Genomic DNA, 25,307 nt, shown 5'->3' on the forward strand with positions numbered 1-25,307 from the left:
CTTCGGCTCAGGTCATGATCCCAGGGTCCTGGGATTGAGCCCCGCATCGGGCTCCCTGCTCTGCGGGAAGCCTGCTTCTCCCTCTCCCACTCCCCCTGCTTGTGTTCCTGCTCTCGCTGTGTCTCTCTCTGTCAAATAAATAAATAAAATCTCTAAACAAAACAAAACAAAACAAAACAACAACAATACAAACGAGAGAGACAAACACACACAGAGAATCTACATGTCCAAGAACAGGGAATAATTAAATAATTGATAGACTATTAGGAGGCCATTAAAAATCCTAATTATGACATTTACACAGCAACATGGAAACTTACTTATAGTGCTAAGGCACCTGGCTGGCTGTCAGCAGAGCACGCAACTCTTGCTCTCAACTCTTGTTAGTTCCAGCCCCATGCTGGGGTAGAGTTTACTTAAAAATAAAAAATCTTTTTTTAATAATTTCCTTTTTTTTTTTAAAGATTTTACTTACTTATTTGAGAGAGAGGGAGAGAGATAACACGAGCAGGGGGAGTGGGAGAGGCAGAGGGAGAAGCAGGCTCCCCCCTGAGCAGGGAGCCCAATGTGGGACTCGATCCCAGGACCCTGGGATCATGACCTGAGCCGAAGGCAGACGCTTAACGACTGAGCCACCCAGGCGCCCCCAAAATTAAAAATCTTAAAAAAAAATCACTTACAGTGTTTAGTTAAAAAAAACTAATACAAAAAACATTGTCAGACTATAACAATATAAAACTAAGTATGCATTTGAGCCAAGATTAAAAGAAAGATAATTATGCAGGGTGGTGGGATTACCGGTGGGTTATTTTTTTCAAGATTCTTTTTGTGCTGATAGATTGCTTTTATAATTTTAAAAGGGATAAATAAAGGGGGGGAGCACTTAGAACCACAGGGGAGAGGCACCTGGATGGTTCAGTCAGTTGAGCATTTGACTTGATTTAGGCTCCAGTCACGATCTCAGGGTCCTGGGATCCAGCCCTGCGTCAGGCTCTGCACTTAGCAGGGAGTCTGCTTGAAGATTCTCTCTCCCTCTCCCTCTGCCCGTCTCCCCACTCCCGGTTCTCTCTCTCTCTCTCAAATAAACAAATCTTCTAAAAAATTCAGAAGAAGAACCACAGGGGAGCAGATGCTGGAGCGGAGGTGTGTCGTTACCAACCCCCGGGGTCAACAGGCTTGCAGGTTGGGTTTCTTGCCCCCCTTCCAACCCCGAGCAAAACACATCTGTCTGCTTAAGAGTCCTCACAGAAAATGAAAAACACCCACCACTGGGAATATAGCTAATTATGGTAGAGAATCGCAAAGTGAAATACCAATTATCTAAACTAAATACAATTGGCAGAACACCTCTTTGCAATGAGATGTCAGGTTGTCAAGTTCCTGGACACAAATGACTGCCTCCTGGAAACAGGGGCCCATAAGCAAGAGGAACATGCCGGCTCTCCAGGAGAGCACTAATATCCCCAAACCAAGTAAGCCGCTAGGCAGGCCGATCAAGGGGCTGAGAAAAGCTCGTGAGGGAGGAGAGGCAGTAGGTGGTGGTGAGTGCCAGGAGTAGCGGGCGCCTCCTACCGCCTAACATGAAGTCCGGGAGCTCACGGCAGAGACGAAGGACAGCAGAAGAAAGTAACGCTCTCCACACAGGGCAATCTCAGGGCTTGGCTGAGAATGGTCTGAGAGAAGGCAAGGTATCTTCTGTTAGGAAAATCAGAGCAGGGGAATGCTGTGGCAGCTCAACATCAGCAGCAGGAAAAACCTCTCTAACCTTTGGATCTTAAATACCAAAGCTGACACTTTTAAAAGCCAAAGAGCAAGTCCTATTTTCTATTTACTCATACAGCAGCAATCAATAGCCGTGAATAAGGGACTCATGGTGTACCTGCTTGTATTTCTTTAAACCTTGCTCTAAACCTTGTATCACATGGCTTATAAGTAGAAAAGAGAAATTAATCAAAATGTACCGTTATAAAAGCAAAGGAAGAAACTACAGAAAAAGACCACCAATAAAAAGTTCTAGTCATCAAAAACCTGCCAGCACACAGTTAAAACGCAAACAACAAACCAACAGAAATATCTGTAACGTGACAGTTCCTCCCATTAATGTCTTTACTCTAGAGAAGGCCCTTACGAAGCAGGAAGTAAAAGATAAGCAGCCCACTAAGAAAATGAGCAAAAGTGGCCAGCACACAATTAAAAAAAGAAACACAAGTGGACAGTGAATACGTTAAAAAAAAGTTGCTACCTCACAAGAAATTAGAGAAATACAAATTAAAATAATGAGAAATACAAATTAAAAAAATGAGCCCATTTGGGGCTTACCGAATTGACCAAGGTTTTCAAAAAATAATTCCTGGGGGCACCTGGGCACCTGGGTGGCTCAGTCAGTTAAGCGTCTGCCTTTGGCACCTGGGATGGAGTCCCCGTGGGGCTCCCTGCTCAGCGCGGAGTCTGCTCCTCCCTCTGCCTGCCACTCCCCCTGCTTGTGCTCACATGCTTGCTCGCTCTCTTTCTCTCTCTCTCGTGCTCTCTCTCAAATAAATAAATAAAATCTTTTAAAAATAATAATAATTCCTGGTATTGGCAGAGATGTGGCAAAGTAAGCATTCCATTTCTTTCTTTCTTTTTTTTAAGTAAGCTTCATGCCCAGCATGGAGCCCAAGGCAGGGCTCAAACTCACAACCCTCAGATCAAGACCTGAGCTGAGATCAACAGTCGGATGCTAACCGAGGCGCCAGCCAGGCACCCCTGCAAAGTAAGCATTTTGAAGATAGTATAAATTGATGAACCCTGTCTTAAGAGCAATTTAGCAATGCATACATAAGGCCCAATAACTCCACTTCCAGAAACTTATCCTAAGGAAATAGAGATGCATGTGACAAAGATAATCACTGCAGAATTATTTATAACGAAATTATTTCATAACAAAAAATGAGCCACAACCAAAGTTCCAACAAGAGAAAATTGGTTCAATAAATTATAGTATATTAACACAATTAAATACTAGACATCACTGTAGCACGTATTTATAGCTACGAGAAATGCTCCAGATCCAAAGTGGGGGGCGGGGGGGAGGATACTGTAGTGTACATACAGTACAATTTCTATTTAAAACAAAAGATTTTTATTATATACAGTGTTTATGAAAAGGGCTAGAGGAACACTCTAAAATCTTAAAAGTATCTCAACAGATGAGATTATTTTCTTTCTTTTGTTTATCTGCATTTTCAAACTATTTATTCAAACTATTTATTTCAAGTTGTACTGCTTATATAATTTTATTAAATTATATTTTTAATACACAAGAAGAAGAAGAAGAAATTAGGAAGGCCAAAAACATTTGAGAAGCTTTTTACAGAGGACTCCAAACATCACTAATATAAGATTCTTAAAGCACATCCGGCATGAGTCAGCAGGGGACCTCCAGCTAGAAAATCAGTGAACTAACTTAACTGGCATAAAAAGTGTAGTCAAAATAAAAAGCTTCAGCACGCCAGTGTCTGCAACCTGTTGCAGGCTGGGAAGCGCACACCTCACACTGCGCTGCCCATTTTGCCAGGGGACAGCATCTGGGACCAGAGCCTGGGTCTGGCCTCTGCCCTGTGTCCACGAAGACCAGCCTAGAAAGCCGGCTCGCCTTGCAGAGCATCAGCAGAGCGCACCCTGAAGCATCTGAGCAGACGAGGTCCAGGCATGGTGAGCTCAGCAAGTGATCTAGAGGTGCCTAGTCGCTGGGCAAGGCAGCACCCCCAGTCCCTGTCGCCTGGGCAACCCCTGCTGCCACCTATGCTCCCACGGGCGCAGAGAGCGGCGCCAGGGCTGACGGGCGGCGCTGTGCCCTCTCCTGATGAGCTTCTCTGCAGGGAGATCTGGACACTGAAAATAGATAGATAGATAGATAGATAGATAGATAGATAGATAGATAGATCGATCCCTATTGTTTACTACAGGATCTACTACTTGCCCAAGAAATGTTATCAAACACTTAAGTAAACATGTCAACAGATGAGGTAGAGGGAGCACCTTAGTTCTGAAAGGACCTCATCAGGCCTGATTAGCCTGTGAGAATTCTTTGAGGGAGTAGGAACAAGAGGATTATGGTAGAACTAGTAGGCAGAATCTCCACTGACTCTAAATGTCAAAATTCCACCAAAAAACAATTAAAAAAAAAAACTGAATTCCATACAACTTCGGTGACTGCATGTTGTATGCATCTGTGTGTGAGAGAGAGTGTGATTGTCATCTGTGGGGAGCCATGAACAGCAGAGTTTTAAACCCACGGACCAGTTCTGGACTCAAGCTTAATACTTTCATAAAGTACCCAGAATGGTAGCTCCCCTCCCATAAGAGGACCCAACTGTATCCATATATGTGATCCTGATGACCAGCCATTAAAAACACCACTATTGGGACACCTGGGTGGCTCAGTCAGTTGAGCATCCGGTTCTTAATTTCGGCTAAGGTAATGATCTCAGGATTGTGGGATCAAGCCCCGTGTTGGGCTCCAAGCTGGGCAAGGAGCCTGCTTGGGATTCTCTCTCTCCCTCTCCCTCTGATCCTCCCCCACATTCTCAAAAAAAAACAAAAACCACCAATACTGGGGTGCCTGGGTGGCTCAGTCTGTTAATATATACATATATAATACATAATAAATACATACATACATATGTATTACATACATACATACATACATACCACTATTGAAGGAGGGCCTGCGAAAAAACTAATTTAAAAAGGAGGTCTTGTATCCAAAATGCCTTGAGAACCAATGATCTAGCAGAATATTAGGCTGTAAGCTTCATGAGGGAAGAGGCTTGTCTGTCTCATTCATCACTGCATTCTCCATTAGGTACTCAATAAACATACCGTCAAGCAATAAAGTGAAACCTTCAAGACTCCAAATGGTCTTAAAAGTACTGCAGAAATCAAAATGCAAAATTAAAAGACAATGAGTTCTCAGGAGGCTACATGAATGAGTGAAATTATGGTAAAGGAGCATCAGTGGAGGCCAATGTGAAGGAACATTTAGGGAAAAGCAACCCTAATGACACTTTTAGAATAATGGGTTCTCAGCTACGCTGTTCAGTAAAGAGGCTTGGCCATCAGCCAACGTTGCATGTTTCATCACAAAAGGCCCAGAAAACACTGGGCATTATCTGAAATAATACTGGAAATGAAATACAACTTGTGATCCTGCCCTTACTCAAAACCACCCCGTGTCCACCGCAGGATGTGCTGTTCAGTTTTGGTTCCCTGCACCTTAAGAAAGACATAGTAGCATAGGAAGAGGTCCTAACAGATGACTGAAGTTATAAAGTAGATGGAAGAGCTTTCTAATAAGAGCTTAAAAATTAGAACTCTTTTATTCTGGAGAGATGAAGGTTTAGGGGAGAGGGAGAGGATAACTGACATGTACATTTGTTCACCACACCTCACACCTCAAAATACTAGAGAGGAAAGGGAAGAATTCTGAAGTTTGAAATAAAAGTAGACAAGTAAGAGATAACTTTACCCGTTAGAAAATACACTGAACGGGCACCTGGGTGGCTCAATCAGTTAAGCATCTGCCTTCGGCTCAGGTCATGATCCCGGGGTCCTGGGATCAAGTCCCGCATCGGGCTCCCTGCTCAGCGGGGAGTCTGCTTCTCTCTCTGCCCCCGCCCCCCTCCCCTGCCTGCTCATGTGCTCTTTCTCTCAAATAAATCTTCAAAAAAAGAAAAAAAAAAAGAAAATACACTGAAGTTGTTACAGGTAAAATATATAAATGTAGTAACATCCACACTTGTTTGAATCTAGAAATTAAAAAAAAAAAAGGCTCTGAGGAACTAAGAACAAGGAATTGTCACTAAACCTATGAGCTTCCTTTCCCTCAGCATCAAAGGCTTTGAATTTCAAATAACATTAAACTTGGTCATCTGTTTCCCTTAAGAATATTAAGTTCAGTAACGGCAGATTAATAAAAGTTCAGAAACAGGCCAACAGGGGGACAGAGGCACTCTGAAAACATTAAGAAAAATCTGATCTCTATTCAGTATATTGTTTAATAAGACAAGGAAGCAAACAACATGTTACAGATTTATACAATGAAAGTTAAAGGCGGCAAGATTCAAGGAACACTGGACTGGGAAACCACAAAATTCAGTTTCCTGAATTTGCCACTGCTTGTTGGCTAAGGACTAGCAGGATGGATGGATGTATATTTTACAACCTGAGGGTAAACTCTTTACCCTGCTCCCTCACACAACTGAATACGGCGTACGTGTTGATATAATCTGTTCATTCAATAATACGTGTTCAATTATTGTTATACCAGTTAAGAGTGTACAAAGGGGTCAGTGGAAGTTACCCTCAGCTTTCTCTTTTAGAAGGAGAATTCCAGGCGAAAATGGAGTAAAGAGTAAGCCAAGCTGTATGATGCACAGGCAAAGCGAGCGAGTGAGCACATATGCTTACTTAGAAGAAGCTGAGAGTGGAAGAAAATGCCTGAGCTGGTGGCCAGAGGGGGGAACTTCTGTCCCAGGAATGGGAGCTAGGCAAGGGGAAAGAAGGAACAAGCAAGCGAGCAGGCGTGAGAGTAAGCTGCTGCTGCCATTACTCACAGGAGCTTTAGCTGGACTCTGGCTGAGCAATGAGAGAAAGACATTGAGCCCATGGGTGTAGAGAAGGGAGCTCCGTGAAATCAAATGACATGGGGAAAGACCCAGAACGAAGCCCCAGGCCAGGAACAGCAGAGCAAGAAGAGTGAGAACCGGGGAAGCCCAAGAAGGGCTTTCGCCCTGACGCTGTCAGCAAGTACCCATGAGAAGGTCTTGGGCACGCTTCGGTTTATCATGTAAAATTAGACGAACTTGAAGGATCTCTGAGTCCTTGAACAGGCCAGGCTACAATGGCTGGGCAAATTGACCTACAACTATGGATTTCTACATAAAACATAACTCCTAAAGTGGACAAGCGGACTCTCTCCCATACGCCTGTCACTGCCCTCCTGAGTACACACCTGAGGCCTGCTTGTGGGTCTCAGGGGCCCCAGGGCACAGGTGTTCTGAGCCGGTCAGCAGCCGGTGCTTCATTTCACAAGGCACCTGGTACTCTAATAGTCAACAAAGGGCAGCCCAAAGAGACACTCAGCAGTACAAGAAAGCAGGTGCCCCAGTGGACGCTGGACCCAGGCAAAACAGCAAAGCTTTCCGCTTGTCTTCTCCTCCATCTGGTCTTAGCCCCCTCCAACGCACACTCTGCCACAGTCGTTGCTGTAAAACATCTATCTGGTCACAGAGACGTCCTCCTCAAGATGCCCGTTCCCTTCGGGAGATAGCTCCACGTCTCCAGCCAGCGTGGAGAGCCTGTTCCCCTCTGGTCTCTGCCCACCTCTCCAGCCACTTCCTCGGGTGCCTTTCACTCACTGGCAACTCTCATAGACTTCCTCTGTGTCAGGGCCTGGGCTGTTCCCCCTGACTACAGAATACCTGATACCCCACCCCACTGGCTCCCAGCACAGATCTGCCTGACAACTCCTCCTCGGCCCCAAGCTTCTGCTCCAGGGCCCCCTTCTCCGCATGCCTTCTCTGAGTGCCGAGACACCAGTCCCCTGCCCTCCTCCTCCCCCCACTTCCACTACAGCAGCGATTCCCACAGTGGGACGGGATCCTGAGTTTTCTCATCAGCCTGTAAGCCTCTCCAAAGTTGGGGTCATGTCCTTTACCTCTATTTCTGAGACCTAACACATGTGGTTCCCAAGGGCAAGTAAGCTGTCACATTCACAGGTCCCTCCCCAAGGGTCCCTCCCAGGACCATTCTTCAATGCCTCCCCAAACCCCGGCTGGCACATCTGCCCCTGTTTGTCCTGCCCAAGGTGCCCTTCGCCCCCAGAGGCAGCATCTTCTCTCCCCCTCCAGGCCCTTCCACCCCAAGCAAAAACCCCACTTCCCAGGAAGAGAATTATATTGCAAACATTCTAACAAGACTCACAGGATGTTAGAGCTGAAGGGGACCTCAGAAATGATCTGGTCCAGTGGCTTCCAAATACACGTCTGCAGACTGCTCCTGGACTGACTGCAAAAGAACAACACGGGGGGTGACTTTCGAACACAGAACCCCAGGCTCCTACTAGGGAACTGAGATTCAACCAGTCTGGGATGGATCCCTGCATTTTTTTTAAAGCCTCCCCGTTGATTCCAGTGCACTGGCCTAGTCCAACCTCTTCATTTTATACCTGGAGAACTTGGGCTCAGAAAGGAGAGGGTCGGGGCACCTGGCTCAGTCAGTGGAGCATGTGACTCTTGATCTCAGCATTGTGAGTTCGAGCCCACATTGGGTGTAGGGATTACTTAAAAATAAAATCTTAGGAAAAAAAATATTGAGGGGTGCCTGGGTGGCTCAGTTAGTTAATTGTCTGCCTTCGGCTCAGGTCGTGATCCCAGGGTCCTGGGATTGAGCCCCACATCAGGCTCCCTGCTCAGCGGGGAGCCTGCTTCTCCTTCTGCCTGTTGCTTCCCTTGCTTGTGCTCTCTCTCTCTGTCAAATAAGTAAAAAAAATCTTTAAAAAAAAAAATATTGGGGCGCCTGGGTGGCTCAGTTGGTTAAGTGACTGCCTTCGGCTCGGGTCATGATCCTGGAGTCCCGGGATCGAGTCCCGCATCGGGCTCCCTGTTCAGCAGGGAGTCTGCTTCTCCCTCTGACCCTCCCCCCTCTCATGCTCTCTCTATCTCATTCTCTCTCTCAAATAAATAAATAAAATCTTTAAAAAAAATAAAAAAAAATAAATTAAAAAAATTTTTTTTTAAATATTGAAGGAAGAAAGAGAAGGAGAGAAGGAGGGAGGGAGGAAGGTGGGTGGTTTGCTCATCAATCAAACATTTACCAGCTGCCAAGACATGCCTGGCACTGAGGCCACGAAGAGAAGGCCCAGCCCTGCTCTCGAGTGCCCCCCACACGACCCAATGCAAACACCTGGCGGCCACACAACTGGGGGAGCCACGGACGGCCCATCAAGGGCACTGGCTTCCTACAGGCAAGGAAGGGAGCGGGACTCTCTCTGGCCGGGGTCACCTCGGTGTGCTCCTTTCTGCTGCCTTTTGATTGCCTTATTCCTCTCAGGGCATAATTTTTACTTTTGCTGTAGTTATTTCAGTAAAATATCCTCTCTTCTGCTATGTCATAAGCCCCACTTACAGGTACTCCCTAAATTATTGAATTGGTATCCCCTCGATTTTAGATGTGGGTTTCTACTTGGATAGGCATCTCAAACGTAGTTATGCCCAGAGTCTAACTCTCAGTTTCCCCGGCAGCAGGTGACCACTCTGTCCTTCCAGTTGCTTAGGCCAGACTCGGCATCCTTGAGTGCTATCTTGCCATCATACCCTAATTCCAACCCAAGAGCAAATCCTGTCAAGTGCTCCTTCAAAATATCTCCAGATGTAACCATTTCCCACCGCCTCCAACCACTGTCATCTCTCTCCTGGGTCCCTGCAAAAGCTTGTCACCCTTGCCTCTGCTGCTCATTCTCAACACAGCTGCCAGAGCGCTACTCTTAAAACACCCATCAGATCACACTCCTCTCCTCGAACACGGCCCCATCTCCTGCAGGGTAAACTCCAGCCTTCATGCAGGGAGGCCCCATGGCCTCCGTCTCCCACACCTCTCTCTGTCACCCAGTCGGCTCCGGGCGGGCACAGGCCTCCACCCTGTTCCTCAAGCATGCCCCTGCTCAGAGCCTTTGAGTCTACTGTTCCCTCTGCTTGGAATGTCCTTCCCCTCAGATCTCCAGGGGCTCATGCATCGCTGCCACCAGGTCTTTACTCAATGTCCCTTTGTCAGGAGCCTTCCATGACCGGTGTATGTAACATGCCAATCCCCACCCACCCTCACCGTCAATCTCAGTCCTTTACTTGCCTTCTCTTCAAAGGCCTTCCCACCACCTGACATGTTATGTAATTGCTCGTGTCTCCACTGTCTCTGTATAAGCTCCGGTGTGTTTATTAAAAGGTAATCCACCACTAGAAAGGGGGAATGGGTTGACAGGCTCACCTGTCCAGAACTAAGTTTGCTCAAGGATCGTCACAGATTCCTAAGCAGGTTTATTACTAGTAAAGCAGCTGGCAAGTTTGCAACATAATTTGCGTTTCACTTTTTAAAACTTTTTATGAGCACAGAGACCTTGCATGGTAATGGGGCTTAGTAGCACTTGTCTGTGCGTCCTGGGCTCCTGCAGGGCTACGTTCAACACGGGACCGGTGGAAAGTGCCGACTGGCCAATGTCCCCACAGTAAGGTCATCCGTCTTGAGGATGGGATCCGTGTGACACCAGCAGAGAGGGAGGGCTACCTCCAAGAACCACAGGGAAGAGCAGGGCACAGAGCAGTCTTCAGTCTTAAGAAGAGGGGATATGACTCTGAATATACTAAAAACCACTGAATTGTGTGCTTAAATGGGTGAATTGCGTGGCATATGAATTTTATCTCCATAAAGCTGTTATTTTTAAAGATAAAAAGAAGAGGGGATAAAAGGGGAGGGAGTTGGGATTAGGCTGCACTGGTCAGCTGACTGAGATGATACACAGGGAAACTAGGTACAGGCAACAAAGTTTAAACAGAGCTGAGAACCGAGACAAAAACTGATACTCTGTAACTGGCACCCCCCTTTCCCTTTCCTTACTTGCAAACAGACCTTAGTACTCACTGGGCACTGCCTTTTGTTAGAAAGGAACAGAACCCAGAGACTAAGAAGAAAGAGGGGCAGGACTCCTCTTTGTTCACACAGCATCCTCAAGGAGTCCCTCCCACGGAGTTTTATAAAATCATCATCTCCTGGTAGTAGAGACACCCAAATTTAAGCAAAAAGCCAGTAGCTTCAGACTTGCTGGGAACCAAGCCTCCACTCTCTGAACAAAAGGGCCCCAGAAAAGAAAAAGGAGCCATTCCACAGGACTGCTTTTTCCTCATGTCTGGTACCCATGTGTTTGGTGGCTCTGTGTCACCAGTCTCACCTACCACTGGCAAACTACAGTCCCAAAGATTCCAAAATCGAAAGGTTTTGGGGGGAGGGGGGAGGGCAGGGAACATGCTATTACTCTTAGGGTACCCTGTGGTTCCCTGATATCACTCTATCTCACATACACATGTTCTTCCTCACCCCTTCTTCCTCCCTCTTCTCTCTTTCCCCTCTCAACAGAGATTGGGTGGCCTCTCTCAGCATGGCTACTCAGCCCTAAGGGCAATCAGCCTCCTTCAGGGAAGCAAGGCACCAGCCAAGGCGGCTTTTCAGCAACCACAGGGTATGGCAACAGATCCAACATCCAGGGGTCCGCCTGTGTGCCCAAGGGCATGACAGAGAATAAGGAATCTAAAGAAACACCCCTATGTGCCCTTCTACCATCAGACAAAATGGAATATTAAAATTGCTTATCTTTTTAAGACACAAAGTAAAATATTTACAGATAAAATGATATTGGGGTGCCTGGGTGGCTCAGTCAGTTAAGTGTCCGACTCTCGGTTTCAGCTCAGGTCATGATCTCAGGAGTCTGGTGTTGGACTCCACGGTCAGCATGGCATCTGCTTGAGATTCTCTCCCTCTACCTCTGCCCCTCCCCTGCCTTGCACTCACTCTCCCTTTCTCAAATGAATAAATAAAATCTTTAAAAATAAATAAATAATAAAAATGATGTGATGTTTGGGATTTGCCTCAAAATGACACTAAGCAGGAGGAAGAGATCAAGAAGGGTGTTTATAAGTGAAACAAGATTAGCCACGAATTAATAACTATTGGATGTGGGTGAGGAGTACATGGGGGTTTATCCCATTATTTTCTCTACATGTGTATATTTCAGCACTCTCGGGACTGGACCCTTGGTTAGTGGCTTCTGTGAGTCCAACTAGATAACCACCAAGGTCACACCCATTAGGATAGCTATTATAAACAACAATAACAAAACCCCAGAAAATCACAAGTGTTGGTGAAGATGTGGAGAAATCAGAATCCTGTGCACTGTTGGTAGGAACATAACATGGTGCAGCCACTATGGAAAACAGTATGGGAGTTCCTAATGAAAATTAAACCTACAATCACCATCTGATCTAGCAATTTCACTTCTGGGTATATACCCAAAAGAACTGAAAGCAGGGTCTCAAAGAGTACTTTTTATACACATGTTCATAGTAGCATTATTCATAATACCCAAAAGATGAAAGCAACCCAAGTGTCCATCAACAGAAGACTGGATAAACAAAATGTGATACAAATAAACAATGGAATATTATTCAGCCTTAAACAAGGACAAAGGTCCAATACACGCTACAGCACGGATGAGCCTTGAGGACATTATGCTGAGTGAAATACGCCAGGTATAAAGGACAAATACTGTATGATTCCACCTAGGAATCCAGGTACCTGGGGGGGTCAAATGCAGAGAGTAAGAAAGCATAACAGTGGTTACCAGGGGTGAAGGGGGAGAAAGAAGAGGGAGTTAGTGTTTGATGGGTACAGAGTTTCAGTTTGGGGTGATGAAAAGATTCTGGATGGTGGTGATGGTTGTACAACTGTGCATGTACTTAATGCCACTGAACAATACACTTAAAAATGCTTAAAATGGTCAATTTTGTTACGTATATTTTGCCACAATTAAAAAAAAAAAAGGCACCAAGGAACATAAAGACATCACTTGTGTCTCTTCAAGGCCAGCTCAGGTCAGCCTAGACATCATACCTCAGAGAGGTTCTCAAAACAAGGGTGTGGTGAGCGTTGCTGGGGGTGTAGAGCTATGGAGAAAGGAATGACATCTACCTAGGCACATGGTCTAGTTTCCAAACACCACCTAAGGAAAGAAGAAAAATAAAACATTTTTTAATAGGCCTGCAGGTAAATGTCTAAGTAAGTTAACGTAAAAATCACAATAATAAAAGTACACGTCAGACCCTGAGAAAATCTCCAAACACAAAATCAAAGCCCCAGATTCAAGGCCCCAGAACGTCTCCCCCTCCCTGTCATGGTGTGGTGGTTCAAATCCCAGCTCCACTTCTCGCTAGCCATTTGACCTTACGGATCTTTCTTCACCTCTGCATCTGTTTCTCCATGTGTAAAATGGGGCTGTTGTAGGGATTCAATGATTTAATATTTGTAAAGTTCTTACAACACTGCCTTCAACATAGCAAACGCATGTGTTAAGCATTATGCCACCAACCTCAGTAGCCAGCAGGCTTTACCTCCTAGTTTTCCAGCAGACTGCTGAATCCCTAAATGTCAGGCTGGGTGGAAGCATGCATAGGGGACAGAGACAAGGTTGCCCTCCACACAGCTCAGGAGGCCTGCTGAAGCAAAGGAAGCAGAGGGCCGGGTAAGCTGGGAAAGTCACACGAGGGGAGACAGGAAAGGGACAAGCACTGAGCAGGGGATAAGAATGAGAGAAGATACAGAAAAGCTGGCGGAACCCATTTTTTAAAACTGGGTGATCTTCACTGTAGCTGAGCACCAGCATCACCTCAGGAACTTTGGAAAACTATTCCTGCTTGGCCACAGCGCCCCAAGATTCGGGTTTAATTGGCCAGCGTGGAGAAACTGGTTAATGGCCCATCAGGTCTTGTGTGCCCATAAATGATGGAATGAAAAGTCACATTTCAAATTCTGCTCACGCTTACTCTAATTCTGCATTCCCTCATTTGACTTCATTTCTGTCTTAACTTAGAGAGACCAGCATTTAGTTTGGATTCAAAATACAGATAGAGACAGTATGAATGGGAAAATTTTAAAGGGAAGGGAAGGAAACTCATTATCCCAATTCTACAGAAGAGAAAAAGAAAAACTGCTTTCCCCTAAACTTTCTCTTCTTCTTACTGGACCATCACATTTCAAAACACAAACTAAGAACCAGACACCGTGCTGTCCCAATGAGGACAAAAATCAGAGACCCAGGTGCCAGGCAGAGGGGTGTTTTACATCTGATGTTCTAGGTGAGTTAATTCTGAGGTGCTCCAGAATGTGCCTGGTTATTTATTCCAGGTTAACCTTAGTTCCTGCAGCCCCTGGATTCCACCAGGCTATTCAAACGGCCTCTTGTCCCCAGTAAGACGGCTTGGCTGCAGAGAGGGGCTGCCAAACCTGAGCATCGGGCTTCGCTGACCCAGGCTGCCTGCTTCTCCCCGGCCACCCTACCACGCTTGGGTTTACAGAAGCTTTACATTTTATAAAACACGATTCCCACTTTGCAAGGAACTCACTCCAGTGAGTGGCAGAGCCAAGACGAATGCCCAGGCTCCCACCTGCCTCTGAGGGCCAAGCTAGGGGTTCCATTAGGAGCTCTGAACCGGGAGGCCCGATGGTACACACTTCAGGTTTCCAACACCCTCCTCTTCCCGGGCTGCTACTGGAGATTTCCTTCAATTTGCTATTGAGACATTCGCTACAGCCCTTGCCATAAGTATGACGTACCTTAGGGTGTTCTAAGACCAACATCAGTAAACAGTGTCCTAGAACGCTGTTCTGACTTAGAGATTCTTCCAACACCAGAAAGATTAAGAACCGTCAGAGCCAAAGAGACTCTAGGAAACCATTAAATTTAAGCCACTCACTCTACGAGCAAGGAAACGGAGGCCCAGAGAAGTGAGGAAGGCAAATGAGATAAAGCACATAAATGTTACATGAAAGATGCCTGTTATTCCTGGCAAGGTGACCAGCCCTGCCTTAGCCTTCCCAGAGGGGCTGAATGAAGTCTCTTACTCACAGTTACCCATTCAAATGTCCCCATAGTACCGGGTACAAGGCTTATTTAATCCTCAGATGAGTGATCCTAGCCCTGGATGTACATTAGGAAGAGTTCGGGAGCAATACTAACACCTAACCCCACCTCAGACCAATTAAATCAGAATCTTTAGGGGTGGGGCCAGGCATTTTTTAAAACCACCACAGGTGGTTTCTGGGGCTGAGAACCATGGTCTATAGACCAAAGTGTGGTCCAGGGACCACTGGCCTCAAAAATCACCCAAAAAGCTTGTTAACAATGCAGACTTCTGGGCCTCCCTGGAAACTGACTATATAGCAGTGGGGTGAACCCAGGCATCTGAAGCTGTGACAGTTACCTGGTGGTTATGGAATAGTATTGGCACTGAACGAGTCCAGAAATGGCACCTGTGCTCCAGGTGGCCCCGGAGTCCTGGATGGCCCAAGCAGCTGGCCCAAGAGAGGCTCCCAGATGATTCAGAGTCCCATGCCCACTCTCACCCAAAAGTCGCTGCAGAAGCCCCTCGGCATGGTCGGCCTCGAAGGCAACCCTTCCAGGAAGAAGGCAGAGCAGAGCTACCGGGGGGGCTTCCCATCTCATTCGGGTCCCCACCAGATCTTACAAGCCCAGGCCTCCTCTCCTGTACTTCCCCCATCTCACTCTGGCCCCGGCCAAACTGACCTCCTTGCTGTTCCCAAAACTCCTCAAGCTTTCTCTTGCTTCAAGGACTTTGTCTCATGCTCTTCTCTCCACCCCGAGGGCCCTTCCCTCAGATATCTACATGGCTCCCTCTCTCCTGCAGATCTCTGCTTAAATGTCTTTTTATCAGTGAAACTTCCCTAACTTCCATATTTAAAATAGAAAATCTGCCTCCCCACCAAACCTTCCTATCCTCCATCCCTGCTTTGTTTTTCTCCACCATACTTTATATTTTGCTTGTTATCTATAAGCCTACATACTAGAATATGAGTTCCATGAAGGTTAAGATTTTTATTTGTTTCCTGTTATATTCCCTAAAGGGGAAGGCAGTGATTTGGTCTTTGAGGCAGGTGAAGAAGCACCTGCGGAAATATAAAATCAGTGGATTTGGTCTAGTGCCTAAAATAGTGCTTGGCACACAGCAAACACTCAAATACTTACTCTAGGAATGAATACATCAGAAACACCAATCTCAACACATAGCTTGTACCAAAAGATCACAAGGAAGAAGTTGATTATACCCAAATCACTGCTCCACTGATCTCATCTTGGCAAAAGCCATTTTAAAAACAGGCTAGAAGGGCGCCTGGGTGGCTCAGTTGGTTAAGCGACTGCCTTCGGCTCAGGTCATGATCCTGGAGTTCCGGGATCGAGTCCCGCATCGGGCTCCCTGCTCGGCAGGGAGTCTGCTTCTCCCTCTGACCCTCCCCCCTCTCATGTGCTCTCTCTGTCTCATTCTCTCTCTCTCAAATAAATAAATAAAATCTTTAAAAAAAAAAAAAAAAAAAAAAAAACAGGCTAGAAGCCTAATGAAACAGAAACCATTTAGAAATAAGTATTTCCAGTCAATTAACCGAATCCAAATGGGTTTGTGAGTCAAAGACAATTTGTTTTGAGAAACAGATAAAACTATGGAGACAGAAAATGAAGTTGAAAGAAGGTGATCAGGGGTGCCCGGGTGGCTCAGTCAGTTGGGCGTCTGCCTTCGGCTCAGGTCATGATCCCAGGGTCCTGGGATGGAGCCCCGCACCGGGCTCCCTGCTCAGCAGGGACTCTGCTTCTCCCTCTCCCTCTGCTCCTGCACTCTCTCTCTCTCAAATAAGTAAATAAAATCTTAAAAAAAAAAAAAAAGAAGGTGATCAAACAAATGGATTTCAGATACTGTCTGGTATGTGTGTAGGTTCAAAAGAAAATCCAGAGCACTGACAGCTACTCTCAGACAGGGAACAGTTTTCAGCAGGCCAGAAAGAAGAGAAAGGCTCTGATCCTGGGTTACAGTCTGTGAACACAGGCCCAGTGCAGGATACGACCACATGCTTACCACCAGACCCACCAACCTAATAAACCTAAGGAGAACCCTTCCTTTCCCCTTTCTCCCACTTACACCCCACCTGCCTCCAAAACTTATTGGGAGCCACAGACAATACTTGAGCTCTACCAAGTTGGGAGTGCTAGAAGCCTCTGTCGAGGTAGCCACACAGAAGTTGGGGAGCATCCTGCCACGACCCAGTCTCACTCATGTCCTCTGTTCCACATCCTTGTTGCCTCTCTCCTCCCCACCTCGGTCTCTCCCCCACGGTCATCCTCGTATCTCCTGGAGACCAGTCTTCCCCAAACACCACTTTCATCAAGTCACTCACTTTTCTCAAAACCCTAAAGTGGTTTCCTATCACCTACCACAGCTCCCACACTCAGGCCAGGCTTTTGAGAACCTCCATGCTCTAGACCTAGGCCAAGTCCACTGATTTTATATTTCCGCAGGTGCTTCTTCACCTGCCTCAAAGACCAAATCACTGCCTCCCCCTTCAATGCACCAGTAAGAGGTAAGATTGTAGCAACTGGAACAACTGGACCATGTCTCCAATCTCCGTTCCTGCCAAGATCATCCCCGCTCTCCACACCATCCACACCCATTCTCGCCCCACCAGCTCCTAGCCACTGTCCTTTCCCCCTCCATTGCCACAAAACACACACACTGCACTCACGCATGCACCGGCATTCATTCACTCAGTGACTGAGCACCTACTATGGGCCAGGTCCCCGCCCCTATGGTGCGGACATTCCACTGGATGGAGACACACAGTCACAAACAAGCAGATTCAGGACAAGTCATAGAGCTTTCCTCAACAGGAGCTTCTCAACTGAAATCAGAAATTGGGGTAACTACTTTTTCAATTCTGATGCAAGTGAGAGAGCAAGCCATGTGAACATGGGGGAGTAGAGGTTTTAGGCAGAGGGAAGAGCAAGCAGGAAAGCGCTCAAAGAACCCAACCCAGAGTAGGAGTCAGAGGAGATGGGGTAGGAAGCAGATAATGGAGGGCCACCACAAGGACTGATGTTTACTCATTGACAGAAGGCTTCAGGAGGACTTGAGGAGAGGACTGACACCCTCTAACTTACACTGTCCAAGAATCACTCCCCTCTGCCTATGCACTTCAGCCCTCTATCACGAGGTATAAAATTAGGAGGGATTTTTCTTCCTGAATGTTCCAAAATTTTCCAAAGTAAGCATATATTATTTTTGAAATGAAGAGGGAAACACACACACACACACACACACACACACACACACACACACCCCTTCCCAACCCTTTAAGAGTCAGCCGAAATTCCACCTCTGCCTCAAAGCCGCAAAGCCCGCTGGGCCAGGGCTAGGACTGCGCCCATGCCGCACCCAGGCCCTCGCCCGCAGGACTGCCAGGGCGACCCCAGAGTTCGCAGGACTAATGTGCATCAGAGTTTCTTCTGCTGCCCTCACTTCTCTCCTGCCCTGCAGGAGTGTGTCCCTTCGGATACTCTTGCCCCCAAGTGCCTGCCCGGGCCCCAGTCTTTCTCTCAGTTGACTTAATTAATTCTTGGTAATTAAAGCTACTATTTAGTGATGAACTGCTAAGAGTCTGACCTCTCCCAGGGGGGTGTAAATATTTTAAAAGGGGAGTCTACGTGGAAACGCGAAAGCCTTAGACTCAGAGAACCGGAGCTAGAATGGTGGAATGATAGGCACTGGGTTCGTATTTTGTGGGTCGCTGGCTACCTTCTCCTAATGGGTTCAGGGGCTTGGAGAAACAGTGGCACGGGGAGACAAGTGAAGAAATGAAAGATGCGATTACATCATTGCCACCACCTCCCTCCTCCCAAAGGGCCATTCAATCCATTTTGGGTACCAGAGAATGATCCCCAGCGGTAACGCCCGCCATCTCAGAGGGGTGACCCATGTGAAAGTAACCACTACCCTCAGCAAGAAAAGCCCCCTTAAGACATGTCTGGTCTGGCAGCAAACTGTTCTCTAATTGCTTTCAGTGGGGGAACTCCTTGAGGGCAAAGTTCATCTCGCATGATTCTTTTATGCTCCACAGAGCACCCAGCTCTGGGTTGGGCCCAGGCTAGGCCTTTCATAAGCAACTGTCGATTCCTGATCAATGATGGCCCAGTTGCAAAAAGGCTCCATGGGATATTAAATACAAGTAAACATTCTAACTAAGAATAACAGTAGAATTAATCACACATCTACTATTTTTAAGGGTCTGAAGATTTATAGCCTTTATGAAGTCTCAGACAGTGAAGCAGTTTTGACAACCTCAGCCAGTTCAGCTCGGGTCTGGAGAGTCTGTCCAACAAGGCAAGGCAGAGAGCAGCCCTTGCCCACACAGAGCAGAACCTCAGCCGGGCCAAGCCCCAGAGGAATCTGAACAGCTGCTCACTGCTCACCCCTGGGCTCCCTTCTCCTCTGAAAATGCCAAATCTCTGCCTCAGATGTGTTTTCAGGCCCGAGAATAGCCCTGAGAGGCTTGCAGTTACAATGGACACCTGTCTTCAAAACCTCTCTCTCGGGTCTCACTCTGCCCTTTGGCTTGCTAAGGAACAACTTCAACTTCAGGAGCTGAATTGGAAGATAGGAGTAGGATGCTGTATAATGCAGCAAACCAGAGCCCACCCCACTGGCTCATGTTCAACTCCAGCTTGCCAAGGGCAGTGTGGGTAAGATGTTCCTTTGCCCCAAGACTGGATGAAAATGAGAAAAAAGTAGCCACCCCCTCCCGCCTCACATCCAGAATGAGCTGAACCCCCAGAAGGAGGGAAATCCTAGGAATGCATGTGAGGCTTATGCACAGGAACCCCTCTCTTTACAGTCCCATGACCCCCAGGTTGTAACACCAAGGCCTCCAGCATCCCCCACGTTGACGTGCAAGAGACTGAGCCTGAGGTCCACGGGTGAAGGCCAGAGGCCACACCCAGAAGGAGTGATTTCTTTAAAAGCACTCTTAAAGAAAACACCCACCAAATGAAGCTAGAAGCCAAGTCACACTCTAATCACCCCTCCCAGATGGTGCATCCCGGGACCTCTGAATTCAAGGACTGGTCCAGTCAGAGGTCCTAGCCTAACTCACCTCACATCTAACAAAGGCATCTTCCCCTGAATGACCAAGGAGGGGTGGCCAGCTCCAACACCAGGGCTCTTCCGTAGGGACATATTTCTGCAAAGTTTGAGTTTTTGCCTTAGGGCATTCAAGTTTACCTCCAAAATGAAAATAGACTAACTGGTTATTTGTTTTTTGTAAAGATGATATACAAACCTTGAGAAAATTCAAGTGACAGGCAAACATACAGACAAAAGTAAAAACCACTCAATCCCACCACTCGGAGGGAAGGAGATCTCACAGTAAACTCTGTTCTGCAGATAGGAGGTGAGTCCATTCTGAGTTAAACCTAGAGGGCAGTAGGTCTTGATTCTCTGAATAAGCCTCGAGACTTAGTTTTGCACAAGACCCTTAATGCCACCTCTGAACTACCCAAAGCATTTTTCTAGGGGGCTCCAATAACTGTGGAGCTCTCATCAACAGACAATAACAGATCCCCCTCATCCCCCCCCCCAAACACACTCTGATTGGAGGCCAGGAGTTAATCTGCTCAGTGGACACACTCCTTTTTTTCACTCAACACTGTGGCACTGTGGCAGTCTTTCCATAATCAATCACAAGTACAGATATCATCAGCCTTTTCATCTCCTGGAGTATGTTAATGACAAAAAAGGGGCCACCATTACCTCTTGATCCAACACCTTCAGAATCTAAAATGGAGAAGGTAAAGGACTTACCCAAAGTCACACAGTGAACAGAGGACAGCCCAGAAGTGCTGAGAGGTTTGAGGAATGACTCTGTGGGTGACACCGAATTTGAAAGGTGTTCATTAACTTTTCTTTGAGTCATAAAAAGGATCAGATATGTCATTTCAACACACACATACACACTTCCCATTTCAAATAAAAGTAAATGGTTGGCTGAAGTAGCACTCTGATCTCCTAAAACATTTCTCAAAATTAATTAGCTAATGGATATCACAATCCTACACTCCTAGAACACGGAGGGGGAGAACACTGGACCGGATGCCCAGAAATGGAAACGAATGCAGCTTGTGAGTACATGCAATTGCTCCACACTCAGAATTCTCTCCTATTCAGGATGTTCCTATTTTTGTAGGAAAAGAAAAAGTTAAAACAAAGTTACATATAAAGATAGAGCTGGAGATAAAGATCTAATACAAACACTAAATATTAAAATGTTAACAGTAGCTCTAGGTTAGAGGATTTATCAGTTAGTTGTATTTCCTTTATATACCTATCTGTGCTCCCTACATTTTCTACATGAATATTCTGGTGTAATTCTTTTTAGAGTTTTAAAAGAAAAATAATTAGTCCACAATCTAGGTTGGTCTAGTTGGATTTTATTTTTCACTGTAGAAAAACAGAGATTCAAACCTCTAGAAGATCCACCACTCTTCCCAGCTTTGCAGAAGCAGAAAGAAGTGTTAAGACAACTCAAACCCCACGAAGATTCCAATCCAGTAGGAAAGCTCACCATGACCAGGCTGGGTAGAGGGGAGGAGTTACTACTTTCTTTTCTGTCTCCAATGTGTAGGGAAGATGAAAATTCTAAACCAATCTCTCCTTCCAGTGGAACCAAAAGCTCCCTGCCCCCTCCATGGGTTCACAGACCTCTGTTCCCACAACAATTTCCAACGCATCTGCCCACAAGCACCCTTTGGGTACAAGACTACCCACACCACTTAGAATCTGGATACCAAGTCTGAGGAACCCCCTTTTCCAGTATTTTATTTCTAAAAAAGTTATTCTTCCTCTTCCTTAAGATTCACAAACATACGATCCAACCCACACCATACAGAATCATGCATTCTATCAATTAATAATCATGGCTGGCCACACTCTATGGAGCTTAAGTAAAGATTATGTTAACAAAAAGGATGAGTTTTCATGAGCCTGAGAAAAACAAACAGGAATTGAGGAGCAAGAGTTTGTTAATATGTCCCAGCCCTGGCCAGAAGGGGTGGGGGTGGGGGGATGGCCAGAGGACAGAACATCTGTCATTCTGCAGTTTCATTTCTCATGGCCAGTTAATACCCTGAGTTTATGCATCAGTCTCTTCCAAGTTTGGTTAGTGAGTCAGTCTGCCTGGATCCAATAAGCTCCGAGTGCCCTACAAAACTGAATTTTAGGACTATGAAACTGAGAACCAGATCCTGAAACATAGTGATCCCGCCAAAATAAAGCCACCCCCAGGATGACATCTGTCTCCACTCTCTAACTCCAACACCGACCATGGTATGTATCTGATGTATCTAATACTCTCTGATGTATCTAATACTCATCTAACACTCTCTGTGGCTTGTAGAATAAAATCCAAACTTGACTTGCCTTTCACAGCTCCAACTCAAGCCTTCCAGCCTCCTGCCCATACCAACCAAGCCTTTCATGGCTCCATGCTTTCACACACAGCTCTCTCTACCTGGCCTGTCCTTTGCCTAGTCTTACTTGCCTGTAAAACTCCTATTCTTCCTCCAAAGCCCAGTTGAAAAGTCACTTCTGCCCTGAAGTCTTCCCTACTCCCCCCAGGCATTTAGTTCCTACTGCTCCCAACAGTTCTCTAACTACAGGTGCATTAGAGAACTTGTTAAGTACATTGTAGCTCATCTGTTTACATATCTGACCTCCCCTGGACACCCTGAGGTTCTGAAGGGAAGGAACTCACCTTGTATCCAAAAGTCCTAGCACAGTGTCAAGAATGATGGGAGATCAATGTTGAATGACTGATCACATGGAACATTGGCATTCAGTTATTTAGAGAAAAAAGGGAGGGAAAAAGTCTCACGGAATCCAAGAATTAAATTATCTATATATTTAATCTCATCCGACGTGACCACAACATAGCTAAGAGACAGCATGAAAGTTTTAAAAATTTAATAATAGCAACTAACATTTGAGGTAAGTGCTACAACGTCAAAAGTTTTAAAAATTTAAGTAATAACAGCAACTAACATGTGACGTAAGTGCTACAACGTCTATGTGGCTTGGTTAATCTGGCATGCACAGCAGCCCTATGAGGTAGGTACTTTTATCTGCATTTACCAATGAGATAGGTACTTCGATCTGCATTTAAGCTGGGAAAAAGCTTGAGGCCTTTCCAAATAGGAAACTGAGGCACGTAAGAAATTAAACTCAAAATCATTCTGTTAGCAAGTGGCAGAAGCAAAATGCAAATTCCAGTAGTTTGGTTCGAAAGCCAGTGGGCTCTGGGATTGGGGAGACCTGGGTTTGAATCCAGATTAGGTTACAAATGTGGTTTTGGATACGTCATCTATCCCCTCTGGGCTTGTATCTGTAAAAGGGGCAGGACAAGCCCTTTCTCTTAAGTTGTAGAGAGGATGAAGTTAAATATGATGTTTGCAGAAGTCTCTCAAATTGATTCTTCCATCTAGCAGGTACTCCATAAATGCTAATTTGTCTTTCTTTCCCTTCCTAAAAGCTGCACAAAATAGACTCTGAGGAAAAGGATCTCCCTCAGACTGCTCGGAGGCTTTTCGAAGCAGATCAAGTAGTTAGGCCACTCAACAGAAAGCCTCGCCTTACCTGCTTATCTCAAAGTCCATTCCCCAAACAGAGGCCAGAGACCTTTTAAAATGTAAATGTCATCATGTCAATCACTTGAAACCCTTCAAAGGTTCCTAATTTCACTGGGGATACAAACCAAAGTTGAGGGAGGGGTGGGGGAGGGAGGCATTCTGTCCCCAAGGCCCCCTGTGATCTAACTCACCTCTCTACAGACTTATCTCCCCTCTCCCTTTCCCCCTCCAGCCACACAGGCCTCTTTCACTTCCTCCAACTTGCCAAGCTCCGTGCTGCTCCACACATGGTTAACTCTTAACCCTCCTTCGGGTCTTAGCCCAGACGTCACTTCCTCAGGGAAGCCTTCCCGAAGCCCCCAAATCAAATCAAGGCCAATTACTCTCAGCATTCTGCTCATCTTTCCTTCCTCGAACTCAGCACAGTTTGAAATGATTAGTTTACCACTTCCTTCAAAGTTTTATTCAAAAGACACCTTCTAAGAAGGCCTTCCCAGGTCACTTGAATGTAAATTCAACCCCCACCCAATATCTCATATCCTCCCTCCCTCTCTTCTTTTTCTCCCTAGCATTTAGCCCCTTTTAAGAGGCTGCATTTTTCACTATATACTTTATTTTACTGTCTTACACACACACACACACACACACACACACACACACACACAGACTGAAATCTCCACAAGGGCAGTTATTTTTGCTTGCTTTCTTCACAGCATCTAAAACAACGCCTGGCACATACTTGTTGACAAATATTTGGTGTGGAACGAAATTTCCAGATTATTTATTATTGGCCTTTCCCACTAGGCTACGAGCTCAAGCCAAAACGTATCTTTCTGGTTTACCACCATCCTCCCAACACCTAGTCCGGTGCCCAGCACATAGTAAGTGCTCAGTAAAAATTTACTGAGTGAATCAAAGCCATGACCATTGGGAAAATGGTCAAAATACATGTGCTAGCACCGCGCTTCCTCCTCTCTTTCACTGTGCAATGTACCTGTGAGTCTGAGGAAACAGACCCATGAAATCCCAGCAAGCACCCACCAGGCCAGGCATCTGTCTGTCCACATCCTGTATGCTCAGCCACATTGTACACACCAACAGATGCAGCCTAGAGGCCCTGTATGAACAGGGAACTGAAGGCAGGTGGGCCAACCCTAGGCCAAATACCATCTTACCCCCGAGTCCCATTCTCCTACTGCCAAGCCCTATTCTAGGCTAGTCCTGGGTGCCAGGCGTGCTTCCCAGGGTGGGCCTGTGGATTTATTCCAATTCAGGACTTTTAATGCCCCCTCTGGCCTACTCAAAGAAACAGAAAGTTACAAATCTCTGAGCAGCTCCCATAATCCTGGGGTTCTCAGGAACAGGCATACCTAAGGTCGTATGGACCCCTCCCCCTCACAGACGCTGATCCAAGGCCAGGAGGCCATCTGTCCAGCAGACGCTCCCCTGTCCTCCCTCGGGTCACATTGAGCCTCCCCCCCCCACCCACACACACACCCAGGTTGGCAGGAAGAGCCCCTGCAGAGAGATCATTTCCACCCTGGTCAACAGGCCTGGTCACCCCCTGAAGACCCCCAACTCTGGAGCAGGAATACCTGTCTGCTCCCGAAGAAACCTCCCCCAGGGTCAGAACTTGGGCGGAGGTGGGGGGAAGGACCGAGGGGCTCCCAAGAGGGTCGATCCCCGAAGTGTCCGCCCCAGGACGGCGCCAGCTCTCGGCGCGGCGGGGGACGGAAGGGCTGACAGGGCGCCCCGGCGGGGTGAAGTGGCACCGTTATCCGCGCCCGGGCGGGGGGCCGCGGGCTGTGGCCGAGGGCGGCCGCCTGTCCCGCGCGGGGAGGACACCGGCGGCGGGTCGCGGCGGCGGCGGCAGGGCAGGCGGCCCGTCGGCCGGGGGCGGGGTGGGGTGGCGGCCGGGGCCCGCCAGGCGGCGGTCGGGGGAAGTGGCTGCCGCCTCGCCTCGGGCGGCGCGCAGGGTCCGCCCGGCTGC

General features: G+C 46.8%; 1 protein-coding gene across 5 annotated transcripts in view; it reads right to left on the reverse strand.

Moving 5' to 3' along the window:
- Positions 1 to 25,307, reverse strand: part of ZNF592 (zinc finger protein 592) — a 53,461-nt gene that overhangs the window by 25,113 nt on the left and 3,041 nt on the right. The window contains exons 1-5 of one of the 5 annotated variants that reach the window (XM_032391909.1): positions 19,792 to 24,910; positions 12,697 to 12,805; positions 7,966 to 8,049; positions 1,573 to 1,673; positions 321 to 415 (exon numbers count right to left, since the gene is read on the reverse strand). The gene's annotated coding sequence lies outside the window, so the exon portion shown is untranslated. Of the gene's footprint in view, positions 1 to 320; positions 416 to 1,572; positions 1,674 to 7,965; positions 8,050 to 12,696; positions 12,806 to 19,791; positions 24,911 to 25,307 lie in introns of those variants that run through there. The other 4 variants (XM_032391906.1, XM_032391908.1, XM_032391905.1 and 1 more) reach the window with 4 other exon arrangements.

The sequence above is a fragment of the Phoca vitulina genome, unplaced genomic scaffold (assembly GCF_004348235.1).
Source record: "Phoca vitulina isolate PV1807 unplaced genomic scaffold, GSC_HSeal_1.0 scaffold65, whole genome shotgun sequence".
Lineage (NCBI taxonomy): Eukaryota > Metazoa > Chordata > Mammalia > Carnivora > Phocidae > Phoca > Phoca vitulina.